The 16,172-nt window shown below is 47.9% G+C and overlaps 2 long non-coding RNA genes across 3 annotated transcripts; both read left to right on the plus strand.

Annotated features, from left to right (window-relative positions):
- Positions 1–3,646: 3,646 nt before the first annotated feature.
- LOC112899935 lies at positions 3,647–12,454 on the plus strand. Of its 2 annotated transcripts, none has more exons than XR_003230131.1 (3): positions 3,647–4,104; positions 4,225–4,360; positions 11,209–12,454. It is a non-coding gene; the product is annotated as an uncharacterized LOC112899935 (long non-coding RNA). The 2 variants fall into 2 exon arrangements; XR_003230132.1 differs by lacking the exon at positions 11,209–12,454 and adding an exon at positions 4,427–6,597.
- Positions 12,455–13,137: 683 nt separating this feature from the next.
- On the plus strand, positions 13,138–14,821 carry LOC112875385. The gene is made up of 2 exons (XR_003225185.1): positions 13,138–13,403; positions 14,352–14,821. It is a non-coding gene; the product is annotated as an uncharacterized LOC112875385 (long non-coding RNA).
- The last annotated feature ends 1,351 nt before the right edge of the window (positions 14,822–16,172 follow it).

The raw sequence follows: 16,172 nt of genomic DNA on the forward strand, positions 1-16,172 counted from the left end.
CAGCTTGTGGGTACACATTGAGACTATGCTCGATCAGCTCCTTGGGCACCCCTGGCATATCCGATGGCTTTCATGCGAATATGTCTCGATTAGCCCGCAGGAAACTGACGAGCGCGAGTTCCTATTGGTCACCCAAGCCCGCGCCGATGATGGCTGTCTTGGATGAGTCGCCTTCTTGGAGCTGGATTGTCTTGAGAGCCGTCTCGCCCGTCGACTTGACGCCCGATTGGCTCGCCTTCTTCGTCGGGATGTCTAGCTCGGCTTGAGAGAGTTGATGTGCGGCCGCGAGTACTTCAGCGGAAGCATCTGGCACGCGGGAAGTCGATGCATACTGGATGGCCTCTTGGTTGCAATCATAAGACTTCTTCAAGTCGCCTCGGAGCGTGAGCACACCACTGTGTCCTGGCATCTTGAGAAGCAAGTAGACATAATGTGGCACCGCCATAAACTTGGCGAGCGCCGGCCTCCCCAGTATAGCGTGATAGGAAGATTCGAAGTTGGCCACCTCGAACTTGATGAACTCGGTTCGGTAGTTCTCCCTCGTCCCAAAAGTGACTGGGAGAACGACTGTTCCAAGCGGATGCGCGGCATTGCCAGGGACAATACCGTAAAAAGGAGGCTTGCTCGGAGTGAGCTTGTTGGTAAGGTCCAGACCCATCTTCTTCAGCGTACTGGCGAAGATAAGATTGAGTCCGCTCCCACCATCGATAAGAACCCGAGTAAACTTGACCTCTGCGACCACGGGATCCAGCACCAGTGGGAACTTCCCAGGCTCGGAAAAGCTGGTCCATTGATCATCGAGTTGGGATTGAGGTGTTGCAGCTCAATCCAATAGAAGTAGAGAGGGCCACGGAAGAATGAACAAGTGGGAAGGGCGAATCCCCGTTCAAAAAAAGAGCAGAAAGAAACGATCTCATCGACGCTTTCCATGGGGAATGGATCGCGAAAAGGAAGGCGCCAATTGATGAGATCTCTCTCCTGAAGCAGACCTCCCAACACCAAATTTGCTAGATTATGGCGAGAACACTTACTAATTGACCATTCGCCGGTTGCTGCTTGCGCTTCTTTCAAGTCCTTCTGGTCGGTTTTCTTTGGCGCCATTTCAAATCCTTTCAGCCACGAGTTGTTCGCACAACACTCGGGGGCTACGGTGGCAGGATCGAAGATTTTCGACTACGCAGGACGGCGGAAGGGCGAAGGCAGGATAAGCTCTAAGTGAGGTTTTGTTTTTTCTGGCGGCGGCGTTAGATCTGAAGGCACAGGAAAAAACCCTAACTGACTGTGGGGTTAAATAACCAGCGCTCAGGTAGTGGTTTATTGTGTGAAAGGTGAAGCGTCGCGCAATGGGATTAATTGGGCATAGGCTGTTTTTTGGTGGATTTTTTGGTCCGTTACTTGACTGACCATTTTTCAGGGTTAATTGTCCCGAAAAAAGAGGTTTTTTGAGTTTCGAGCTCAATTTATGCCAATTGCCTCCTCTTAAACTATATTTTATCAAAAGGGAGCATTTTGCCATGACCTTTGGGATCCTTTTTTCCAAATGATTTGGATTCAAGGCTCGGGGGCTGTGGAACACGTGGCATCGATTACTTATTTTTCGAAAGTACTCGAAGGATAAGAAGAAAAGTCTCAAGATTAGTTTGACCCTCAGCTTGATTCTTTGATTCAACCTAAGGCTCGGGGGCTACTCCATATGGAGTGCGATTATTCATCGCACCCCATACAAAATAAAGAATTTGGGGCATGAGCACCTCATAGCTTCGATGCAGGGAGAAGAGTACTCGAAGAGAGATTTCCAGATGGAGCTTCGAAAAAAGTCGAAGATTGCTTCAGAAGTACTCGAAGAGCCTGCAGTACTCAGCTAGGAAGAGCTCGGGGGCTTGTCAGACCCGGGGCCACGGGGCTGCGTACACCAAGGAGTCTGTATTGGGCTAAGGGGATAGGACGTGTCCTGTACCTTATTTATATTGTATTCTACCCGCATGCGGAGTAGGGCTAGTCGATATAGAAGGAAACTACTCGAGCTGTACTTGAGTACGATTCCTAAGCTAATATCGGACTAGGATTCATGTAACCCTATTCTCCCGGATATATAAGGGCGGGCAGGGACCCCCTCAAAACATAAGATCACCAGATCAACATCAAGGCAATACAAACCATCATACAGGACGTAGGGCATTACGCATATTGCGGCCTGAACCTGTCTAAATCTTGTGTTGTCTGCACCTTCGAGGTCCTGATCTCGGCGCATCCCAACCCAAAACCTACCACCGTGGGTATACCCCTCGGTGGGCAGCCGGATAAAACCCGACAGGAGGAGGTGGCGGCGGCTGCGTTTTCAACTCCGCGGCTGGACGCAAGCAGAACCGGTGGCCACGCACGGAGGCGATGCTGGAATGGTGGGCCAAGCTGATGGGTTTCGCGGCTGGGGGCGCTCTGGGCGCTGGGCGTCGCGATGGCGTGCGTCACCACGGCGAGGCAACCGCCGCCTGCCGCCAAGGTGGAGGAGGCCCCTCCGCTCGTCGGGGCGCCCCACCACTCGGGGTATGTCACCGCCGCGCCGCCGCCGACACGCTCCGCACCATCCGTGGCCATGGCAAGCTCCAACAGCTCGCTGGCGAGAGTAGGGTGAGGAGAGTATGGCGACGGAGGAGGAGGAGGATAGCTGGTGGATGTAGGATGAGAAGATGTGGAAGAGGAGGGACGGCCGCCGCCACGGGCTGCCGCTCCCTACTGCTCCTCCTCCTCAGGATCTTGTCCTCTCCCTCCGCCGCGACCGACGCCATGTGCAGCGGCTACCATAGGAAACGGTAGCACGGGCATGAGCTCGAACTGTGGTGCTGCTGAACTCGCACTACACGAAGATAGCGGAGCTGGTGGAGAAGGCTCTGCTCCTGCAGACGCTCGAGGTGGAAGATAAGGGCAAGATGGTTATTGCGACCTAACGTTAGCTGCCGTTTGTTCCAAAATAAACGATAATGACGCCGAGGGACACGAGAAAATGAACCAGTGGCTTATAAGGCACGGAATCATTTTCAGTGGTCAATAAAAATTAGCAACTTTTGTAGTGGCTTGTAGAATCATTTTCAGTGGTTAATAAGGAATTAGCCACTTTTGTACCGGTTTATAGAGAATTCTCTCTTGTTAAAGACTACTGCCCCCACCCCCCCACCCCCCCCCCTCGCACGTCCGTGTTTCACGACCCCGCTCGGCCCTTCGCGTGAGGCCACGTCGTTACCAGGGCGAAAGCGAGGTCCGTGCATCCGGACCATGGTAGGCAAGATGTGTAAGGGCGGGCCTGGCATAGCAAATACTCCCTCTGTCCTAAAATATTTATCACCATTGATTTTTTTTACAACTTTGACCATTCATCTTATTTAAAAATTTATTATAAACATAAAAAGATTATGTTATGTTTAAAATACTTATAATAGTAAAGCATATCATAAATAAAGTAGATGATATTTACATAATTTTTTGAATATGATGAATGGTCAAAGTTGCAAGAAAAAGTTAATATTGATAAATATTTTGGGACAGAGGGAGCAGCATGCAACGGGTTCAGCTTGGCGCACGGCAGCTCGCGGATGGAATTTGGAAAAAAATAAAAGCGTGTATGGTGGGATCCACCTTATCCTCCCTCCCGTCCATTCCCATCTCTCTGTCTCGCCCATCCCCTTTTCTCTCCCTTCCCTTTCGGCTCACGGTGGCGGCGCACAAGCAGGAGCGACGGCGGCCGGACTGCCGGAGCAAGGCGCAGCACACGGACGTCGAATCTGAGGCCGTGGGTACGTCTCCCCAGGGATCGATTCGGGGAGCTCGCCGGGGTCCTTCCTGCGCCGGCAGGCCAACCCCCATCGCTGCGACAGCAACCACCAGTTCGCAATACCCTTCAAGCTCACGCGTGGGGCACAACGCTTCCTCTCTCATCCAATGCTGGCGCAAGGTCAGCACCCTGTCTAAGTAGCTGAGGGAGGGAAAGAGGAGGGCGATGTATGGAGCTAGCCGAGGCACTGGAGGACAGGAAGATAAATAGAGAGGGCGTGAAGGTTAGTGCCAGCTGCTGCCCACATGTCTCTGTGTCCACAGATGGTCAGCATGCAGGTGAGCGTGACATAACAGAGAGTAGTTTGTGCAATTTCTGATAATTTAACATTTTCCCATTGCTATTTGATTCGTAAATGACCATCCTCTCCTGTTTGATCTGTCTTTGGTATGCTGCAGACATGAAGATGGTTTTATAGGTAATCACTATTGCATGGGCATTGTGTTTTAGTTTGAACAGAGTTCAGATCATTCAACTGAAGCAGCAGCTGCACCTTTTATTTTGAAATACTACATTCATTCCAATCTTCTTAAGGTTAGTTCAGTTTGCTTCTATTTAGTAAACCTCATGTCCTCTTATCATAAGCTTCCATTCATGTAGTGACAAAATGACATGCTGGACTTCTCCTCTCAATATATGCTGTTCACATAACAATCGTGGAGTAAATACAGTTAGTATCACCAAGTACATTATGCAGACAAAACAATAGGAGATACAGTTTTCTTGGCTTGACTTTAAATTTTAGAAAGCATAGATGAAAACAATGACTATTGGCCAAAGAAATAAAATATGATGTGTAGAACTAAGAAAAGAAAAGACCTAAAAGAAAGTTCTTTAACAAAGTTTTTCACCTTCCATGCTCTGTCTAATTTTAGAATACCACCTCATGTTGCAAGAGGCTTTGTTAGATGAGGAGGCAGCCTGGAAGCAGCATGTTGGTACCTGTAACATCCCAGTTTTTATCAATATTAAAAAAAATGCAAGGCAACCCTCTAAAACATTCTTCACTAAGCAAGAGTGAGATATTTTCCATGGAGTACTCTAGAATGTAAAATTTTGAAAATGTTAGAATATTTTGGAATTCTGTAGAAGGGGGACACTTATCCTAATACCATGGCTCCTCTTCACCTATAAATAGAGCCTCCTCCTTGCCATGGCATCCATCCATGAGCAAGGTAGATGAGTTGTGGTAGGGCTAGAAAGGTGAGTGCTAGGCTAACCACTTAAAGGTGTGTGTTCCTTTGTAACTTTGTTGCTCCAATAAGGTAAGGGTCTTTATAAGTGTTAGTCTCCTGGTTAAACTTAAGTACTTAGTGTATAAGTTGTGATCCATCGAAGGTTGGCTCTGTCATCGGGGATCACAAAAGGGTCTGGACTTCATCGAAGGTTGGCTCTGTCACCCGGAAGCCAGCTTCATCCGTTGGTAGGCTCTGCCTCCCGGAAGCAAAAGGCGGCTCTGCCGTCAAAAGGATCCGGTACACTAAGTAACTAGAAGCTGATCGACTTTGAAGTGAGTTGGTCTGTCATAGGAGTAGATCCTCAACTTAGTGGGTATTAGGGCCACCTCAATTTCCAACAATTACTAAAATAAACCTTATGTTGCAATTAAACTAGTAACATAAGATAACACTAACGTTATATGAGGTATTATATAACTGCTAGGCAAACTATTTTATACTCTTGCGTTGCGTTAGTATATTCGTTCCCTTCAGTAACCAGCATACGCATGCTTGCACCTACGATAAAAATCATCTCGTCTATTTCCATAGAAGCCTCTCGAGTCACCGTACCACGCCATAATTTCCAGACAATCATGACAGCGCCTACCCTCTTCGCCATAACTTCATCATCCCCTGGAAGCCACAGAGTACCCACACCATTGACCTTGAAATGACACGTCATGGCAGCACTCACTCCAATTCCTGGAAGCTGGCAAGAGTGCTCACAATATTAAATAACCCGTCATGCAAATATGGCGGCACCCACCTCGCCATAAATCGGGGTTGTCGCGCACGGTGCCGGCCGAGATTTTTTTTCTCCGCCGCGCGAACCGCCTCACCTCGTCTATAAAAGAAGCCGACGCCCCCTCCCTGCCGTCCTCACCCGCGCTCGCTCTCGCTCGCGCACGCGCGACACGACGGGACCTCGCACTGCTGTCCGCACCACGCCGTGCCGCCCACCACCGCGTCCCCACCTTGCCCACGCCGCTGCAGCGTCCTCACCGGTTTTGCCGTTTCGACGCTCGCGCCTTCAGCGCTGCCACTGTTAGCGTTGACGACGAGCTGCCGCAGCCCACGCCGTCGCCCATCCCTGCGCGACGCCGCCGCTGCTCTCCTCGCCTATAAAAGGAGCGAGGCCGTGACGAGCCCCATCATCAGCCCAAGCACACCGATCCGCTTCGCTCCGCTAGCTGAACCACTCCTCACGAGCCCAGCTCACTCACGAGACGAAGCTCCAATAGTTGACCCTCTTCCTGGAGCTGTTCCGCGCTAAGGTGAGATGGCAGGCAGCTCCCCGACCATTAACTCCGCAATACTAATAAAGGCCCAAAACACCCACCAGGCCGTGAGCACTTAATCTAAATCTTTCTATTTTCGGAATTAAATACCAACCAATACTGTAAACGCAATATCTCCTTCATATTAACTCCTTTTCACGTAACTCTTTTTTCTAAACTCTCCTCAAATCATATATTATCTATTCCTCCTATTTTCATCTCCATTTGAGCTTATTTTATAGCTTGCTTGTGTTTGTTTGCCGGTTGTGCCGTTTTCGCCCGTAGATCACGGAGTGACCGAGGAGGAGCCTGCCAAGGAGTACGAAGGCCAGTACCGCGAGCCGGAGCCAGAAGACCCATACCGCGAGCAGGAAGCCGCCGCCGCCGACGCGTACGTATGCGAAGGCAAGTTTCATCGACCCCTACGTGAGCGGTTGTGCTGTGTAGCTCTGTGTTGTCGCTTTACCCCTCGTGTACTTGTTGAATAAAGCTCTGTACGACTCTGGACTCCACTTGATGTAACATGTAACAACCATAGGAAAGAAGTACACGAGGGGTAAAGCGACAACACAGAGCATCTTTCAATTCAAAAAGGTTATCATCTTCTGAATCATCAGCCTTATAATTATATTCAATGCTACCCCGGGGAACTGGCAGGAGCCTTTGCACCGACTCTTCGATGTTGAATGACATACCATCGATCTCTAAAGTACCTTTCTCAACATCTACTACACTAACAAGCTCCCACGTTAGATTTCTTGGAAGGTCATTTGTAGAATAGGAAATACCCATAAACTTGTGGAACTCAATGTCCTCTAGAAACTTTTTCTGATTAGGCGAGAGACTGAACATAAGGTCCGTTAGATCTTTCAAGCAGCATTGGGTGTTTCCATGACGAACACAGCTATCCATGCCTACAAATCAAAGATAACCACTTTTAATAAACCAAAGCACCCTAGGTATAAAAGCCTAAACAAGCCAAGACTTTGGAGAGGCGGGACTCCGGCGGCCAGCGCGGCAGCGCCCAGCAGGTCCGGCGAGGAGGCGGCGCGGGCGCGGCGGCCGCTAGTCGGCCAGGCCCTGCGCGGCAGCCGCGCAGGGGCGCTGGGCGCAACCGGCAGCCCTGCAGCGGCGCCGGCGCAGTCGCGGACGGGCGCAGACCTCATCAAAGTTGTGTATGTCCTCACGCCGGCGCTCGCTTCCCCTTCTCCCAAGTCTTGGCTTGTTTAGGCTTTTATACCTAGAGTGGTTTGGTTTATTAAAAGTGGTTATCTTTAATTTGTAGGCATGGATAGCTGTGTTCATCATGGAAATACCCAATGCTGCTTGAAAGATCTAACGGATCTTATGTTCAGTCTCTCGCCTAATCAGAAAAAGTTTCTAGAGGACATTGAGTTCCACAAGTTTATGGGTATTTCCTATTCTACAAATGACCTTCCAAGAAATCTAACGTGGGAGCTTGTTAGTGTAGTAGATGTTGAGAAAGGTACTTTAGAGATCGATGGTATGTCATTCAACATCGAAGAGTCGGTGCAAAGGCTCCTGCCAGTTCCCCGGGGTAGCATTGAATATAATTATAAGGCTGATGATTCAGAAGATGATAACCTTTTTGAATTGAAAGATGCTCTGTGTTGTCGCTTTACCCCTCGTGTACTTCTTTCCTATGGTTGTTACATGTTACATCAAGTGGAGTCCAGAGTCGTACAGAGCTTTATTCAACAAGTACACGAGGGGTAAAGCGACAACACAGAGCTACACAGCACAACCGCTCACGTAGGGGTCGATGAAACTTGCCTTCGCATATGTACGCGTCGGCGGCGGCGGCTTCCTGCTCGCGGTATGGGTCTTCTGGCTCCGGCTCGCGGTACTGGCCTTCGTACTCCTTGGCAGGCTCCTCCTCGGTCACTCCGTGATCTACGGGCGAAAACGGCACAACCGGCAAACAAACACAAGCAAGCTATAAAATAAGCTCAAATGGAGATGAAAATAGGAGGAATAGATAATATATGATTTGAGGAGAGTTTAGAAAAAAGAGTTACGTGAAAAGGAGTTAATATGAAGGAGATATTGCGTTTACAGTATTGGTTGGTATTTAATTCCGAAAATAGAAAGATTTAGATTAAGTGCTCACGGCCTGGTGGGTGTTTTGGGCCTTTATTAGTATTGCGGAGTTAATGGTCGGGGAGCTGCCTGCCATCTCACCTTAGCGCGGAACAGCTCCAGGAAGAGGGTCAACTGTTGGAGCTTCGTCTCGTGAGTGAGCTGGGCTCGTGAGGAGTGGTTCAGCTAGCGGAGCGAAGCGGATCGGTGTGCTTGGGCTGATGATGGGGCTCGTCACGGCCTCGCTCCTTTTATAGGCGAGGAGAGCAGCGGCGGCGTCGCGCAGGGATGGGCGACGGCGTGGGCTGCGGCAGCTCGTCGTCAACGCTAACAGTGGCAGCGCTGAAGGCGCGAGCGTCGAAACGGCAAAACCGGCGAGCAGCGTCGTGGGCAAGGTGGGGACGCGGTGGTGGGCGGCACGGCGTGGTGCGGACAGTAGTGCGAGGTCCCGTCGTGTCGCGCGTGCGCGAGCGAGCGCGGGTGAGGACGGCAGGGAGGGGGCGTCGGCTTCTTTTATAGACGAGGTGAGGCGGTTCGCGAGGCGGAGAAAAAAAATCTCGGCCGGCACCGTGCGCGACGACCCCGATTTATGGCGAGGTGGGTGCCGCCATATTTGCATGACGGGTTATTTAATATTGTGAGCACTCTTGCCGGCTTCCAGGAATTGGAGTGAGTGCTGCCATGACAGGTCATTTCAAGATCAATGGTGTGGGTATTCTGTGACTTCCAGGGGATGATGAAGTTACGGCGAAGACGGTAGGCGCTGTTATGATTGTCTGGGAATTATGGCGTTGTACGGTGACTCGAGAGGCTTCTATGGAAAGAGACGAGATGATTTTTGTCGTAGGTGCAAGCATGCGTATGCTGGTTACTGAAGGGAACGAATATACTAACGCAACGCAAGAGTATAAAATAGTTTGCCTAGTAGTTATATTATACCTCATATAACGTTAGTGTTATCTTATGTTACTAGTTTAATTGCAACATAAGGTTTATTTTAGTAATTGTTGAAAATTGAGTTGGCCCTAATACCCACTAAGTTGAGGATCTACTCCTATGACAGACCAACTCACTTCAAAGTCGGTCAGCTTCTAGTTACTTAGTGTACCGGATCCTTTTGACGGCAGAGCCGCCTTTTGCTTCCGAAAGGCAGTGCCTACCAACAGATGAAGCTGGCTTCCGGGTGACAGAGCCAACCTTCGATGAAGCCCAGACCCTTTTGTGATACCGGGTGACAGAGCCAACCTTCGATGGATCACAACTTATACACTAAGTATTTAAGTTTAACCAGAAAACTAACACTTATCTTATTGCATTAACAAAGTTACAAAGTAACACACACCTTTAAGTGGCTAGCCTAGCACTCACTCTTCCAGCCCTACCACAACTCATCTACCTTGCTATGGATGGATGCCATGGCAAGGAGGGGGACTCTATTTATAGGTCAAGAGGAGCCATGGTATTAGGACAAGTATCCCCCTTCTAGAGAATTCTAAAATATTCTAACATTTTTAAAATTTTACTTATTACTAATTCTAGAGTATTCCATGGAAAATATCTCACTCTTGCTTAGTGGAGAATATTCTAAAGGGTTGTCTTACATTTCTTTCAATAATGATGAAAACTGGGATGTTACAGTACCCTTTCTCAAAATGTTGTTCATGGAGATGCTCGGCCAAATGATTTGTGAACAGCTGCTACTTTCGAAACGGCAACTCTTCTAGCGCCTCGCATGGTAATGACCCAAGCAGGCTTAGTCCTTCTGCTCTCCCATCTGACATTGTGTAACCTAATCAGATAGCTCTCCAATCTAATCATGCATTTTTTCATCTGTTTTTAGGATTAAATATGCAGCCTTCCATGCTCAAAATTTCATATCTTGAATCTTTTTCTCCAACTTCTCGATGCAAATAGATAATCCACATGATATGTCTCCTACATGAATGTTGAATCAATTTAGCACAAAGAGAAGCTCTCATTACAAAATTGGAATTTTATGCTAAGTAAAAGATACTACATCATGGCAACCTGAACATCAGTCATGCTCCTTCAAAAAGTACTGCTAGAGTTTCATGTCTCTTCAGGATTGCAGTTGCAAATTCAATGGTTGATTTTCACATGCCCTTCTTGAGAGTTTGTGTGTGCCTCTGTGATGCTACAGCTACCGAAAATGTATCAGGCGAAGCGCTTGGTCCTGGATCATTATCTGAAAAGAAATCTAAATCGATTGGTGATTATCTACTAATAGCTATTTTTAAATGGAAACTTATATGTCAAAAGGACCTTAGGATTTCAATGGTTGAAGTTGGAGATAAGAATATGATTTTCAGAGTTTGTTCTATATTGTCCTACCTATGCCAATCCACAATATTTGACTTCTTTTAAGAGCAAAATTTGAGTTTAGATGGCGAGTTTCACACTAGCATATATTACTCCACAACACATTTACTTGCTGCCTGTCAACGACAATTACTGCTTTAGTGCTTATTTGCTCAGGTGGATACATCGATGTGTCTGTAACGAAACAGAATAGTAATTTGGGATTGAAGTTGATGGCTGTGGCAAATTCCGGGCAGTTATTGGATGATTGATGCTGTTGGCTATAAATTTTAATAGAATTAGGACCAATGTTGTTTCCATGAAAAATCGACAATGTGATGCGAAATTTCAGTTTTATTTGAATGATGCCATAATTAATTCTGCTGCGCAGCTACTACATACTGTTTTAAATCCTTTTCATTTTTTGGCTGCGGCTAATTCTCATTACCAATGTCTTTCTGAGCAGGCAACCACAACAATTGGAACTATTGGAAAGTAATATATATATATATATATATCCATCAGGCATGATATCTTTTTCTGGTTCCATTACTATTTGCCTTTCAAAGAACTGACAATCAGCATGTAACTTTTGCCTGGTAATATCTTTACATGGTGCACTATGCATTTGTTTAGTATGGCAAACAAACGATGCAAATTTGTAAATAGCCATGATTCGGCTGCCATTTCACCGCTTTGTGGTGGCCATGCCAATGCGGTGGTAAATGGTCCCTGCTTTACCTGTATATTAAGTTGTATTATTTTGATTGGTGTTTCTCATAGTGCTACTGGGAAAGCAAGGATGTGTTTTGATTGGTATGTTTAGATTCTGAGACCTTATAGGGCACATGAAAGTTACAGTGTGTACATGAAACTAATCTATATGATTATGGAATCTGAATTGATATAAATATTTAGGAGTTAACATGAATATATATAGTTCCATTCATTGATGTAAGCTTCTCAATGATCTTGACATGTTCAGGAAATCTGAAGTGCACAACCTCCTTTCCATGTTCATCAATATATCTGTATTACCTTATTGGACCATACAAGCATATAGTTCCTTAAAATTACTGGTAATTATATGTACAGATCCAGGCAATTGCAGTGTGGCACTTGCACTTTTACCTGTAATTCCTATGCCACATGGAGCTACATATATAGAGATACAGCAACTACCCTATATTTGAGATACAACAACTACCCTGCAGTGTGGCATCTTTTGCTACAGGTCGATTTGGGTCCTTTCACTGTAAAAGAACATGAGCTACTCTTGGTATCTCTAGGCAGATGTCATTTCCGCTCCTTTGGACAGATTTGTGAAACTGTCATGCTGACTGAGATTTTGCTTCCTTATAATCCCAGGTCAATGATGCTGGTGACATGCTTGAGAGAATGGCACCCCATGGTTCAAGCTAATGTGAGAAGAACACTGGTGATAGTGCCAGCATCCTGATCATCCTGCCACAATTAGCTGAGCTATTTCAAATCCAAAATGTGAACTTTCTTATTGTGTATTTATGCAGTGATGACGGGAATAGGCATCAGATTGTAGAGTTGAATACCTAGATGAATGGGATGAAAATCAGTTACCTATGTATCTACTATCTGTGTCCTGCTCTATCCATCTGATATGTATTTGTTTCAGTTGTTATTAGCTAATAAGGTTTCTATTTTCATGGAGCAGACTTGACTCGGCCTTTGGAACATGAGATGCACATCATTTTTTCCTCATGCATAGCTTACCTGGTTAGATGTTATAATTGCTGTTAAGAAATCTTCAAAACTACAATGGAATATTGTATTTCGGGTCAGCGAAAATCTTTTTATGGTGAACTGTTGGATCGTGAGATGCAGTTATGTATTCTCGATGTATAGTTTATCATGACTTGTGAGATTCTTATCATTACTGTAATGTAGATGTTGGTAGGAAACATGACAGCTCTTCAATTATTTTTTATATTAGAATTATGATAGGGCGCGCTTTGCGCGCCTGATGTTCTAGAGGAGGAATTTCCGGCATCTGCCTCTGATTCATGTGCGGAACGCGACGCACTGCCGAACGGAGAATCCTCCGCCTGGCGGCAGAGTGTGAACACCCCGTCCTGCCGTGGTCACCAGCACCGACCGCTTGCCCTGCGAGCAACTGAACCACCGGCATCGCGAGCCTGCGAAAAACTGCGTGCGGCCAAGTCTAGGTAGTAATCTAGTAAAGGTAGCTGCCTTTAACCATCAGTCCTCGTCAGATTCTGCAGACGTGTTCGCCAGAACACGTCAGATATGCGAGCGTTGGAGGCTTCCTGGAAGATTCACTGGCATCTATCATGGCCCCCAAGCCAAAGCTATATATAAAGGAGGCCATCCGTGAGCCGGCGAGAGGAGGCTGCACCAACGCTCGACGCCTCTATACGTTTGCAATTTAGCCGGCGAGCGATGGACCAGACGCTCCTCCTCCTCCTCCTCGTCGCGGCGGCCGCGTGCGTCGACGTGGCCGCGACCGGCGCCACGTCCTGGCCCGTGGCTCTGGCTGCCTACACCCTCTGGGCTCTCGCCTCCCTCGCGCTGGCCGTCCTCCTCCCGCGCCGCCGCCGCCCCGAGTGATCCAAGACCGCGCCTCCGGCTGCCGCCGCCCGCGTCCGCGCCCGGCGACCGATCACCGTCAGTGTTTTCCTCCCCACCCCCTCGCCGTACTTTATTTCGCTCCCGCGCCGCCCTCCGCCAAGCCTGTGTACGTCCTGCGGCCGCTAGGTTACACTTACACCAGACCTGACAAGGTCGTCGCCGCCGCCGTCCGGCCGCCCTGTCCTGCCGCTTGGTCGTTACGCAAGGGTAGTCGTCGTCGTCGTCACCAGCTCCGGGCCTGCCGTCGTCATGCATGGACCAAGTCCAAGTCAAGAGGGGCCCTCCTCTCCCCTCTGCAAAATTCTCATGGACTCTCAGCAGCTTCCTTGGCCATTTCCGCCCTCTCGAATATTCTCTTACGTGAGCATGTTCAACGTATTACTCATACCTCGTATTTAAATTACACGCTCTCTGTCAACAATAACTACCTTTATATGATTGCTGCAGCGTACTGCTAAAATCTAATCACCAAGAATAAGGTAGAGGATGAATCCTCTTCATTTAGGTGAAGAGGTATGAGTATTTTGGTGATTACCAGAAACTTTTAAATAATAGGGATTTGATTGGTAATCTGCTATCAACTTTTAAGTATTTGGAGGCTCTAATCTTCGAGCTAGTCTTTTTTAGGATTTACTTCTAAGTAATTTTTAAGTAATTACTCGTACCTCGTATCCAAATCACACGCTCTCTATCACCAATAACTACTTTTATATTTTTAGCAAAAGTTTCTGCAGCGTACTACCAAAATCTAATCACCAAGGATAGAGTAGAGGGATGAATCCTCTTCATTTAGGTAAAGAGGCAGGAGTGTTTTGGTGAGTACCAAAACTTTTAGGTAATAGGAATTTGCTTGATAATCTGCTGTCAATTTTTAGTATTTAGAAAAGGGATGAATAATCTGTTGTAGATGCTCTACTGATCTTTTTTAGGATTTACTTCTGGGCAATTTGCAAGTGGGCTGATGACCACTCTTTTCCGGTGCAGGAAAGCATGGCGGCAGCCGGCGGTTCGCCGGCAGCCCACGCGTCGACGAGATTAATCCATCCATGGAAGGCTCGCCGGAGGATATCCCACCCCACGATCCCGCTCCACAGTTTCGCCGTCGGATCCACTCCGTGTCGCTCTAAAGTAAGGTACGTGTATGGCAGAATCGAGTTTGTGGAGGCACAAATCTAGATCTAGTTATCTTCGGATCTTCCAAGAACAACAAGGGCAGGTCTCGACGAGTCCAGAGCTTCAGGGACCAAAAGGCAGCAAGGCACGGCAAGATAACTAGTTGCTGACTCCACTGTCCATCTGCTACTAGTATATGTTTGTATTGGTCTTGGCTACGTACTGAGAACCGTATAATTTGTACTGATACGTATTGCTGAAGAACAACAGACGGTGAACATGTATAGGTCTTTTTTTTGCTATTATGCATTATTAATAAAGTTGTGACGATTGTACCCTTATTTGATTGCTTGGAACAGTATTCCGACCTTAGCTTGATTTATTGCAGCATAGGTCATGCATGCATGCTAACTGCGGTAGCAAGCAACTAACGGTTAGTTTACTCCTAATTTCGCTGCCACTACTACCGTCTCGTGGAGTCCTTTCGCGGCCATTTGGAAATTGAAACGTTCGCAGCGCTGCTGGGGCCCAAGCTCGTTCGTGCCCACGAAACTGCTCGCTGTCCTTTTGCTTGATGTGATAGCTAGCGTGCATGGCGAATTTTGTTTATTTTCCTACCATGTTTGATACCACTTTTATTAAGGACTTGGTACCTGGTAGTACAGCGGCCACTCTTGCCTTTCACACAAACACCTTCTAGAGGATAAAGTTAGGCAGCATGATGATGGGGATTAGATGGTTACTTGGCTCCACAAAGATCCGCCAATAAAGCTGCCCACATCCAGCATGCTTCGAGATAGCGACGCCGTCCCGGCCTGCTTCTGCTGATCTTTTCTAAACAACAGCAGCACTGCATTTTACTTCATACTTCAATGCGTAGCAAGCATGCGCAGTTGTGATGCTGTAAGGTTGCTCCAAGGAACATTTTTTGCTTAATTCATAAGCTAATGAGGTGCGAACAGTGAGCCACGCATTGCCGTTCGGCAGGAGGCACCCCGCATGTCGACATGCTGAGTGTGCTGCTCCATTCTGCTACGCATCCGAGTCGTCGTCGACGACATTGTTTTTTGAAAAGATGTCGACCACATTGTATTCGTGTGCGAGGGTGACGTGTACAAGGATCTAAATTCTAGAAGCGCATGCATCCTACGCCATGATCTATTCATCCGTGGCTGCATGGATGCATGATGCCCGTATAATAATAACATATACAGACTCCACAGTACGTCTACGGGCCAGGGTCGTCGTTTATTTGGAGCAGCCGGCCGGCCTGTCGCTGCTCGCTGGGTAGGTACTAGTCTCGAGTCCGCCGTCCAAGGGTGGGCTACGTCGGCACGGGAACGCAGATGATTCGTCGCCGCCGATCGAGCTGATGAGCCATCGACCGGCTGCGACGGCGACGTGCACATGCATGTAGGATCCGATCCACCGTACGTATCGTCGACGGCGGGAGGACGACCAACTGACCAAGCTATGGGGCAGGGGCCGTGGAGACAGCTGAGCTAGCCGTAATATCACCTCGGCACAGGTCGTCGTCCTCGATCGGTCATCCACTGACCGCCGGCCGCCGCTGATGAGCACCTGCGCTGGAGCCGCTCCGGTCTGTTCGGTGGCGACCGTGACTCGTCCCACTTGGAAAAATAAAAGTGTACAAGCTGCGCGCTGGCTTTCTGAACGGCGGCTCCAGAGGAT

The sequence above is a fragment of the Panicum hallii genome, chromosome 1 (genome assembly GCF_002211085.1).
Source record: "Panicum hallii strain FIL2 chromosome 1, PHallii_v3.1, whole genome shotgun sequence".
Lineage (NCBI taxonomy): Eukaryota > Viridiplantae > Streptophyta > Magnoliopsida > Poales > Poaceae > Panicum > Panicum hallii.